This window comes from Nycticebus coucang, chromosome 1, assembly GCF_027406575.1.
Source record: "Nycticebus coucang isolate mNycCou1 chromosome 1, mNycCou1.pri, whole genome shotgun sequence".
In the NCBI taxonomy this organism is placed as follows: Eukaryota; Metazoa; Chordata; class Mammalia; order Primates; family Lorisidae; genus Nycticebus; species Nycticebus coucang.
In genome coordinates, this window is record NC_069780.1 from 185,003,835 (window position 1) to 185,015,858 (window position 12,024).

Consider the following 12,024-nt stretch of genomic DNA (forward strand, 5'->3'; position numbering starts at 1 on the left):
CTTTTGTATTATTCCTAGAATTTATAATTCCAACTTTACTTCCATTCTGTTAATCTTATTTGCCATCCAAATTCTAAACTGTATTTCTGACATCCCAGCCATTTATTTATGATCTTTTGGTGTGTCTGTCTTGTCGTTCCCTGGTAGAGTTGATCTACTCTGATTATTCATCTTGCCAGAGTTTTTCTGCTGATTCTGCCCCATGATTATTTTTCACCATTTGGCTAGATGAGCAGGTAAGGTGAAATTGGATTGGGGGCTCCTGGAGTAGTGATTAACCAGCCCTTTGCCCAAGAACTGGGATTGGTGACTGCAGCTTTCCTCCTACAGCTTTGCAAAGGACCCGTACAGTACTACAGTCTGAGACAGTGGGGACCTGCTTGATGTGGTGGGGCTAGGTGGCTCTGTGTTGTATTCAGCTGGTCCCTGTCTAATCCTAGTAAATCAGTGACTCAGGGTTTAAGTCTTGGGTGTGGAGAAATTCAAACAATTAAGACCCCCCCACCCCTGTCCCCTGTGGGCAACAACTGGAAAAGTAATATCAAACCTTCCCACAACAACACAACCAGGGTACCACCCTCGGTGGTCCTGGGGTAATTGGCTCAGATCAAGAGTTCCAAATCAACTGTCCCAGTGAGCGTCAAGTTTCAAGTGGGAGAGTCCTAAAGGTCTCCAGCAACTAGATAGCAGGGATCTGCTGGCAACTCAAGTGTGGCTCACACCAGTACTCTGTGAAGTCAGAAGGGCCCACTCAGCAAATGGGTTAGGCCAGGAGGTTGATGCCTCCTTCCCCACCTTGCACCTCTGTCACACCCAGTTACTGGTAACCCCTCCAGAGCTGTGGCCCAGTTCCCTCCAATGAGCAGGTGCACCAGGGGTTTGTGTCACTGGGAGATCTATGTCTCCTCATCCAGGCTGCTGCACTCTGCCACCAGCCAGCAGGGGGAGCTGAAGCCCGACTACCTTGGGTGCTTAAATAGAAGATGGGGAGTGTCAATCAGTTCCAGCTCCACCCCAGATTGTTGTTGCTACCACTTATATTCTCGCAGAATTTGTGTTTCTGTCCCAGCTGTAATCCACTGAGGGCCAGACACTGTTTGAGTTCATAGCAACTGCAACTCAGCCCTGCCTGTGCTGCTGCTGCTGTGCCAATTCTTATGGAGCTGGCGTCTCTGTCTCCACTGCACTCTGTGTTGTGGTGGGCACAGTTAGAGCTCACAAAGGATGCTCAGTTCCTGCCCCTCCCTGCACTGATGCCGCTGCCATGTCTGCTTTTGTCCCAGCTATGCTCCACTGGGAGCCGGGTGCATCTTGGGCTCACAAAAGCAGCAATTCTGACTCAGCTCCGCCTTGGGAGCGTGCCACCTCTACCTGTGTGTATTCTAGTCTCTGTCCCCACCATGGCCCGCCTGGGCAGGTACCACCTCAGGCATACCCTTTGCTCACGGGGCCTGTGTTTCAGTGGCTGCCACCAGAGTAGAGGCCTGGCTCCCTCTGGTTGCTGAGAGAGATGGGAAGTGTTTCTCCAAAATATTACAAGGGGTGTGAGCCCTATTGTTCCTGCCACAGCCACCACTGCTACTGCCGCTGCTGCACTGTGCCATGGGGCACCGTCTTTTCCTCTCTCATGTGGCTCCCTTGCATCATAGTTCCCACTTTACACCTATGCCACTGATTCAGCACAGACTTGTAATAGCCTATGCCTTGTCCATACCTCTTGAGAAAATGCCCAAAAGTCTGGACTCTGCAGGGGACAGGCTTCCAGACCTCAGAGTAGGAATGGAGGGGAGTAATGGGAGTTCAGAATTGTGGGTAGAGTATGTGTTCAGTTTTATGCCTGGTGGGAGAGTGCCATGGCACACTAGTGTTTCCTCTCTGTGGAAGGAGATCCAGTTTTTAGTGGCTCTATCCTGTGGAATAGCAAAAAAAGAGATCTGAACTCTGCTCACTTGTTTGTAGAAAGTACACTGCAAGCTGTTCTCATGGGGGAGAGGACTCCTGTCTGCTTGGCAATGGGTTTTGTATGTATTGTTTGTTTCCTGGGGGTCACAGCTCGCACATCAATAGGGGTGATGTGTGCTCTTCAATCTTCTCTCTTGGCTCAGCTCCAAACCATCAGCTTCCTTGCTAAACTTCTCTCCTTTAACTCTCCTCTGTGGAAAGCTATCTCCAGTTGGCCATATTGCCTCCCTTTCTGAAGAATGCTTTATCACTTTAAGAAAACCAAATGTCAGAAAAAGACCTTTCATTGCTGTACTCATCATTCAATAATTAGCCACTCCTCCAGACAAGGAATTCAAAATGAGAGCTGTGGTTTGCCAAACCATCTTATAGTTCCAGCCATTAGTGTTTACCCAGCTGAAACTGCAAGACTAAAAATAATCCAATTTAGTAACAACAACATATTTTGAATCAGTACTAAACAGATGGTGAACTATCCTCCATTCATCATTAATAAAGGTTCATTTAGCACCCACAGAGAATGACTCTGGGTTACTGATTCCTGAAGCAGAGGTGAAATTTCTGCATTGGAAGATGATTATCATCTTTTTGGTGAAAAAACCACCAAGTAGCATCTGAAATGATTTTGTAGAATAAATAACCTCTGGAAATGGGAACACCAGTAAGGTCCTCAGTAAATTTTATGGCCTCAACAGAGGATTTCAGGAATAATAATTCTAGAAACTATGAGTTTTCTTATTTAAGAATTTAAAATTGGAAATTATCTCCTTCCTTTCTGCAATTAATTTTAGTATACCAGCAGATATACTAAATGATTTTCTCTTTTTTAAAATACTGCCTTTACATTTTTGTTTTTATAAATGTTTAGTTTATATTTTATATTATTTTCTCTCTCTCTTGAGCTCTGTATTATATTAACACATATATGGGTAATATTAAAAGTTGGTAATGTGATTCTCCAACCTAACAATTCTTCCTAAGGATTTGTGAACTCTAGTGTTTCCAAGACTATCAATTTGGGACTATTTTTTAAGAACAGAGTAGCCCTTGCCTCTCTTGAGTGTCACTTTGCTTATAATTATCTGTAAGAGTCATGTTTTCATTATTGACACACCACAAATGAAAGAGTTTTTCAAGTTTTCTTAACATTTTCCCATGGATGGAACACTCATTAAAACAGTTTAAAAAGTTGATTTACTTGTTTATTTTTAATAGCAGTTTTTATTATACTATTTATTTTGTATATTAAATGCCTTTCAAATTTAGAAATCCACTTTTAAATTTACATAACTTCTTCCTTTTCTAGTTAAAAGCTATAAAAAATTAATTTTCTGTGACAGCTAGTTGCTCAATGACTCTCCCCTTTCTCTGAATGATGTCTCCATAAATGGAAGATGACAATGTGTTTAGCTAAAATTTAAGGTGTTCAAATGCCTATTATAAACAGGAATTGCCAGTCATATATAGGAACATATACACATGTTTGGAGGTGGCCTTGCTCAGCTGACCTTTGCTTGGAATGTAGTCTTATGGCTGGACTTCCTGCATCCATCTTGGGAACATGAAGTAATCTTGAGGTTGGAAGCCACAGGCTAATGATAGCAGAACAAAAATATGAATGGAGCTTGGATCATGCGATCACACCTGGACTGTTTATATTTGAAGTGCATGTTATAAGTAAGAAAAATTACCTGCTCTATCATGGAAAGGACTTATCTTGGATCATTTTTCTATTCTAACTGAAATAGACCTTCATAGTGGAAGTGGGTTCTTACGGTGAACTATAGGCCATGTTGGATATGGTCCCACAATACCTTCCTGATATCATCTGCTACCAGTCTCCCCTTCATCCACTCCATTCCAGCTGGATGGCCTCTATGCTATTCTTTTGAAACAGAGTGTATTCTTCAGCCTTCAGGATTTTGTACTTGTTATTCTGTCTACCTAGAGCACTATTGCCCCAAATGTTCGTCCAGTGAGTTCTTTCATATCCTCCAGCCTGTTACTCAAGAATCTCTTTTCCAGGACTTCTTTTCTGTTCACCTATTCTATCATTTCAGCCTTCTATTCCTTGGCATCTTACGTCAACTTTCCCTGATTTAATTTTCTCTTTTAAATGATATAATATTTGATATATTTTGCTTTTTAATGCATTTTATTGCCTGTATATCCTAGAATTTAAGTCTTAGAGACTGATATTTTTGTCTACTGGAGTAGGGCCAAATACTTGGAGTCCACATATCTGAATATGATGAGGAATTACTTGACCAAGGGAGGCATGGAGCTAAAATATTGAGTCTCAGATTTGGAAAGCCGTTAACCTTATTTTGCTTAAATAGCAGAAACCCTGGCCAAATTTCAAATGAGGGAGATAATGCATATTTACAAGAACAAAAAGATAAAGACTGAAGCAAAGGAATGCAGGAAGTTGAGAGTCAAAGATCCTAATTAGAGAGGATTGCTGTAGTCAAGGGGAGAGAAGTGGTTTTCTTGTGGAAAATGAGAAAACTGTGAGATTAAAGATCAGAGAGATTTTTCACACTGGTTAGGATGGAAATAGAGGAAACTCAGATCTGACAGTCTCCATCTTCTATGAAGAATAGGGTGCAGGCAGTCTACTGAGTATGAGGGAGAGGGTAGAGATGGAAGGACTGAGTGAGGGGGAAACGTTTCACCATATCAGCCACTGAAGGAAACAGGAATAATGCGAAACTAAATGAACAGTACTATACAAAGTGCATAGGATACTCTGGTAGACAGTGGTCATTTATAGTCAAGCCGACTGTCACAGCTTTATTTGTTTTCTCATATTTTTTAGTAACTCGCAAATGGGAGTTGGGGATAAACCAGAAGAGATGGTTAGCTTTCCCCAAGGTTGGTACATTGTAAGGTGGCCAAGGCAAGATGTCTGGATGGCTGTGGTTGAGTAGGGTGTGAAAATGGCTTAATGGCATCCAAGATGGAGAGGTGGGTGGAGCCAGGAGGAGAAGGGTACACCTTGAGCTGTGAAGATAGGATGTGTCCTAAAGTCCCAGGGTGTTCCTTGATCTTGGACTCCATCTCCACCCTTAACTGAAAATAGGTTTGGACTTTTGCTCTACTTCCTCCTTCCACACATACAGAGAGGTTGGGGGCTGGGAACTTGGGCTCTTGATCCTGCCATTTGGGATCAAATTCTACTTCTGTCATTTTCTACCTGTATGATCTAGAAGAACAAGCTACTTACCCCCTCCCCAATTCAATTTTCTCATCTTTGAAATAGGATTGTTAAAAGGATCGGTGAGATATGTATAAAGTACCTAGAGTGAGCTATAGCACACAAGTGCACTTAATTATTGATGATGATGACAAAGATGCTACCGCTGATGGAGTTAATATTGATGTAATAACTTCCACAATTCAATGGAACCTGCAAAAGGAGTGCACCTGTCCTTCCCTTAAGGTGGGGCAAGGGGGACTTGTGTCTTCTAAACAGAAGCTCATACGATTATGAACTATACACATTTTCATGAGTATGACATGAATTAAATGTCTGGTCTAAGATTCCTGCAGAATATAGTCAGATAAAACAAATAGAAACTTCCAAGAGATAGCTAAATGTTTTTTTTTTTTTAATTAAATCATAGCTGTGTACATAATGCAATCCTGAGGTACAATGTGCTGGTTTTATATACAATTTGAAATATTTTCATCGAACTGGTTAACATAGCCTTCAAGGCATTTTCTTAGTTATAGTTTTAATAGCTTTTTTACAAGAAAATTCAGATAGAAAATATTGATCCTCAATTCACTATAATTTCATAGTAGAAAAATTAAAAAATAAATTAATCAAAATTAAAAATAAAAACATCCATAATCTCACCATCTACATATAATCACAAATAGCTTGAAATAAGCAAATATCTTGAAAATGGTACTTTTTAGTTATGTATCACACACTTCTATTTTTATGACTATTATCCTGTGGTGTTTTACGCAGATGTGGTTCACTTGTCTCTGCATCCTTGGCTGACACTCTGATATCAGTGACTGAACTGCACTTCCTCTAGAGCCCATTTCCTCTCTTCTCTCTCCTCTTTTCATATCTGTGCTTCCCTGTACCCACCATTGTGTCAATCAGAAATTATAGGGAAAATTGAGGCTTTCTTAAACTTCTGGCCTGAGCTGTGGGCTCTTGTCCACCTTCAGTAGCAGTTCTACTTTGGCAGTGTTTTAGATAGTAGTTTGCTATTAATAAAGTGACTTTCATTTCCATCTTATTAATCATCATTAGCTTCAGGGGGAAAAGCTAATTAGGAATATTCTTAACTGCTAGAATAAAATATCACTAAATACCATAAAACTTGATCCAGCTTCCTCATAACCCATCTAGTTCTCTGGCTCTGCATTAATACCCTCTATGTGCAGGTGAATATGTTCTTTCTAACTGTATTGTGCATAAAACCCTTAGAACAGTACCTGGCACATAGTCTGCCCTCAATTTTTTATAATTGTTACTTTATCCTTTTCAATATTTTAAATAGTAGAATATCATTTAGCTCTTTGCAGTAGTTATTATTATGTACCATATCCCTTCAAATAATTAATGTGTTAGAATTTTGGGCTATACAGTTTCTTAGATGTTTCTGATTATGCAAAGATCACTCACTGATGGAGAGAAAATGCCTAGGCAAGAATCTTCCTCAAGAAGGTTTAGATTTACACACTTTTAAGATTCTTCTCAATGATGGTACTTTATATAAGGTAGACTTTTGATTATGTACCATTTGCTATTGGGCATTTGAAAACTTTCCAAACAAAGTTCTTATTTGTTAAACTAATGATTAACAAAGCCTAATCTACTTTGATGGATTTAAGTAGGTTCCAGAAAGAGAAGAAAATAAAATATCTCTTTAAAAAATTATACAAGTGAAAAGAAATAAAAATATTATGAAACCCAGAAATGACTATTTCACAGATACCAAACTATACAAATTTGATGATAATGATAATGAAAATGATGATGCTTTACATTAACATAAGCGATTTCTAACATTTATTTTGTTATGTGATTCTCACAATATCCTTGTGATTTATAAGTCAATGTGGAAAAACAATGGGAAATATATTTTAAAGTGTTGAAGTTTAAAGGAGTAGTAATAAAAGTAATAATTTGACATGGCTCTGTTTCTTTACTGATAGAATAAAGCTAGATTTAAGATGAAACAATTATTTTTGATCATTTCAACAGTATAGTTTTTCAAATGAATTAGATTTGAAGAGATTTCGGGAATTCACAGGAATTGACAGACAATACACTAACTGTAGTTTATACCTAACCGAAAATATAAAATGAGTTTAAATAAAAATTTCATATTCTGAGTTTTCATGACAATACTCACAAAATAGGTTATAGTTTTCATGTGCAATGTAATCAAGACCACCAAAACTGTAAGATGTCACATATTATTAAGACTTTATTTACTTGTGGTGAAACTTAATGTCAGTAATAATGTTTTATGGTACTAAGAAATATGCAAAGTGCTTCCCCCCAATTATCTGAACATGCCAATCAGGCAACATATTAGTGAAGGTCTTGGCATAAGAAGTCATTGGTAGTATTAGCCCAGGATGTTTCATTTCCTCCTGGGATCATAAAAAAATACTGGTTTACTTTTATATAACTCCTTAAAAAGTATTAAGCACTCTATGCAATTTGTCTGGCTGGGTCTGCCGAAGAATCTTAGTAGGTGAGCGTGGCGTGTTTACCCAGGACAGTACAACGTGGTGGTGAATGTGGCAGATGCCAGTGCCACAGTGCCTGTGTTTAAAGGAGTTTAAAGGAGTAGTAATAAAAGTAGTCAGGTAGCTTTGTCCTCACCAGCTACCTGACCACGTGGCTGTGGCTAGGTGCCAAACCTCTGTTTCCTCACACCCAGGCCAGGAGGATGGCTCGTGGTAGTGATAAGGAGGGAGTGACTTGCTAGCTGTGAGATGTTCAGAGCACTGCCTGGGTGCAGGAGGCCCTAGAGCAGTCTTGTAGGGGAGGAACCCAGGCTCAGAGAGATGAGGCTGCTTTTCCTAAGTGATTTTTCCTTTCCTTTTTAAAGGCTGACTCTTCATCATAAAGCAAAGAGAAAGGGGCTGCCTAATGCAACAAAGAAAAATGAAAAGTTAAAGAAATTGTGCTTAAGTTTAAGAGTTTAAGAAACAAAGTTTCCAAAAATCATTTGTTTAAGAAAAGCCTTCTGCCTTGTGTACTTCTGTGGTCATCTGAACTTGTACCCTCGTGGGGTTGGGCGAAGGGCATCCTTGACAAAAGAGCTAATAATTATATATGTTACCAAAAAAGTGAGTGCATTTCCCTTTTCTACCTATGATATGAAGAGAGCTTCCCTAATGCTGGATTATTTCTGTGATGACAAGGATGTTTAATACAAACATATATATATGTATTTTTTTTAGAGTTTTATTTATTTATTATTATTTTTTAATTGTTAAATCATAGCTGTGTACATTAGTGCAATCAAGGAGTACAATGTGCTGGTTTCATATACAGTCTGAAATATTCTCATCAAACTATTCAACGTAGCCTTCATGGCATTTTCTTAGTTATTGTATGTAGACATTTGTATTCTGCCTTTAGTAAGTTTTGCCTGTACCCATTCTAAGATGCACCATAGGTGTGGCCCCACTTATTACCCTCCCACCACCCGAACCTCCTCCCTCCCTTCCCCTTCCTTGGCCCTTTCCTCATAGTCTTGTGTTATAGTTGGGTTATAGCCTTCATGTGAAAGCTATAATTTAGCTTCATAGTAGGGCTGAGTACATTGGATACTTTTTCTTCCATACCTGAGATACTTTGCTAAGAAGAATATGTTCCAGCTCCATCCATGTAAACATGAAAGAGGTAAAGTCTCCATCTTTCTTTAAGGCTGCATAATATTCCATGGTATACATGTACCACAATTTGCTAGTCCATTTGTGGCTCGATGGGCACTTGGGCTTCTTCCATGACTTAGCAATCATGAATTGGGTGCAATAAACATTCTGGTAAGATGTCTTTGTTATATTGTGATTTTTGAACTTCTGGGTATAAACCTAGTAAAGGAATTATAGGATCGAATGGCAGGTCTATTTTTAGGTCTCTAAGTATTCTCCAAACATACTTCCAGAAGGAACGTATTAGTGTGCATTCCAGCAGTGTAGAAGTGCGCCCTTTCCTCCACATCCACGCCAACATTTCTGGTTTTGGGATTTTGTTATGTGGGCTACTCTTACTGGGGTTAGGTGATATCTCAAAGTAGTTTTGATTTGCATTTCTCTGATGATTAAGGATAATGAGCTTTTTTTTTCATGTGTTTGTAGATTGTGCGTCTGTCTTCTTTAGAGAAGTTTCTCTTCAAGTCCCTTGCCCACCCTGAGATGGGGTCACGTGTTCTTTTCTTGCTAATACGTTTGAGTTCTCCGTGGATTCTGGCTATTAGACCATTATCAGAAGTATAACCTGCAAATATTTTCTCCCATTCTGAGGGCTGTCTGCTTGCTTTACTTACTAGGTTCTTGGCTGTGGAGAAGCTTTTTAGTTTGATCAGGTCCCAGTAGTGTATTTTTAATACTGCTTCAATTGCCTGGGGAGTCCTCCTCATAAAATATTCACCCAGGCCGATTCCTTCAAGAGATTTCCCTGCACTTTCTTCAAGTATTTTTATAGCTTCATGTCTTAAGTTTAAATCTTTTATCCAGTGAGAGTCTATCTTAGTTAATGGTGAAAGGTGTGGGTCCAGTTTCAATCTTCTACAGATTGCCAGCCAGTTCACCCAGCACCATTTGTTAAATAGGGAATCTTTTCCCCACTGAAAGTTTTAAATTGGCTTGTCAAAGATCAAATAATGGTAAGTAGCTGGATTCATCTCTTGGTTTTCTATTCTGTTCCAGACATCTACTTCTCTGTTTTTGTGCCAATACCATGGTGTTTTGATCCCTATTGATTTATAGTACAGTCTCAGGTCTGGGAGCATGATTCCTCCAGCTTCGTTTTTATTGCTGAGTAATGTTTTGGCTGTTCGAGGTTGTTTCTGATTCCATATAAAAACAAAGTATTATTTTTTCAAGATCTTTAAAATATGACAATGGAGCTTTAATAGGAATTGCATTAAAATTGTATATTGCTTTGGGTAATATGGACATTTTAACAATGTTGATTCTTCCCAGCCATGAGTATGGTATGTTTTTCCATTTGTTAACATATTCATCTATTTCTTTTCTTAAAGTTTCATAGTTCTCTTTGTAGAGATCTTTCACATCCTATGTTAGGTATACTCCCAAATATTTCATCTTCTTTGGCACTACTGTGAAAGGAATGGAGCCCTTGACTGTTTTTTCAGCTTGGTCATTGTTGGCATATATAAAGGCTACAGATTTATGGGTGTTGATTTTGTAGCCTGAGACATTGCTGTATTCCTTGATTACTTCTAAAAGTTTTGTAGTAGAATCCCTGGGGTTTTCCAGATATACAATCATATCATCTGCGAAGAGTGAAAGTTTGATCTCTTCTGACTCTATGTGGATACCCTTGATCGCCTTTTCTTCCCTAATTGCAATGGCTAAAACTTCCATTACAATGTTAAAAAGCAATGGAGACAATAGGCAACCTTGCCTGGTTCCTGATCTAAATGGAAATGATTTCAATTTAACTCCATTCAATATGATATTGGCTGTGGGTTTGCTGTTGATGGCCTCTATTAGTTTAAGAAATGTCCTTTCTATACCAATTTTCTTAAGTGTTCTGATCATGAAGGGATGCTGGATATTATCAAAAGCTTTTTCTGCATCAATAGAAGGAATCATATGGTCCTTATTTTTTAGTTTGTTTATGTGCTGAATTACATTTATAGATTTACGTATATTGAACCAGCCTTGAGATCTTGGGATAAATCCCACTTGGTCGTGATGTATAATTTTTTTGATGTGTCATTGGATTCTGTTTGTTAAGATCCTATTGAGTATTTTAGCATCAGTATTCATTAGTGATATTGGTCTATAATTTTCTTTTCTTGTAGGGTCTTTCCCTGGTTTGGGGATCAAGGTGATGTTTGCTTTGTAGAATGTGTTGGGTAATATTCCTTATTTTTCTATATTTTGGACGAGGTTTAGTAATATAGGTACTAGTTCTTCTTTAAAGGTTTGGTAGAATTCTGACGTAAACCCATCTGGTCCTGGGCTTTTCTATTTAGGGATATTTTGTATAGTTGATGCTATCAGAAGTTGATATAGGCCTGTTCAACATTTCCACTTCATTCTGGCTAAGTCTTGGTAGGTGGCGTACTTCCAGGTATTGGTCGATTTCTTTCAGATTTTCTTTTTTCTGAGAGTAGAGTTTCTTGTAGTATTCATTAAGGATTTTTTGAATTTCTGAGTGTTCTGTTGTTATTTCATCATTACCATTTCTGATTGATGAAATTAGAGATTTTATTCTTTTTTCCTGGTTAGGTTGGCCAAAGGTTTATCTATTTTATTGATCTTTTCAAAAAACCAACTTTTGGATTCATTGATCTGTTGTATAATTCTTTTGTTTTCAATTTTGTTTAGTTCTGCTCTGATTTTGGTTATTTCTTTTCTTCTGCTGGGTTTGGGGTCGAAGTGTTCTTCCTTCTCCAGTTGCTTGAGCTGTCCCATTAAGTTATTAACTTCCTCTCTTTCCATTTTCTTGTGGAAGGTTTGTAGTGATATAAATTTCCCTCTTAGGACAGCTTTTGCAATATCCCAGAGCAGAGATTCTGGTAATTTGTGTCTTGATTGTTGTTTTGTTTCAAAAATTTGGCGATTTCCTTTTTAATCTCGTCTATAACCCATCTATCCTTCAGCATAAGGTTGTTTAGCTTCCATGTTTTTGTATGGGTATGCAGGTTCCTGTTGTTATTTAGCTCAACTTTTATTCCATGATGGTCTCAGAAGATGCAAGGAATAATTTCTATTTTTTAAAATTTGCTGAGGTTAGATTTGTGGCCTAGGATGTGGTCGATTTTGGAGTATGTTCCGTGGGCTGATGAGAAGAATGTGTATTCATTTTTTTGGGGGATG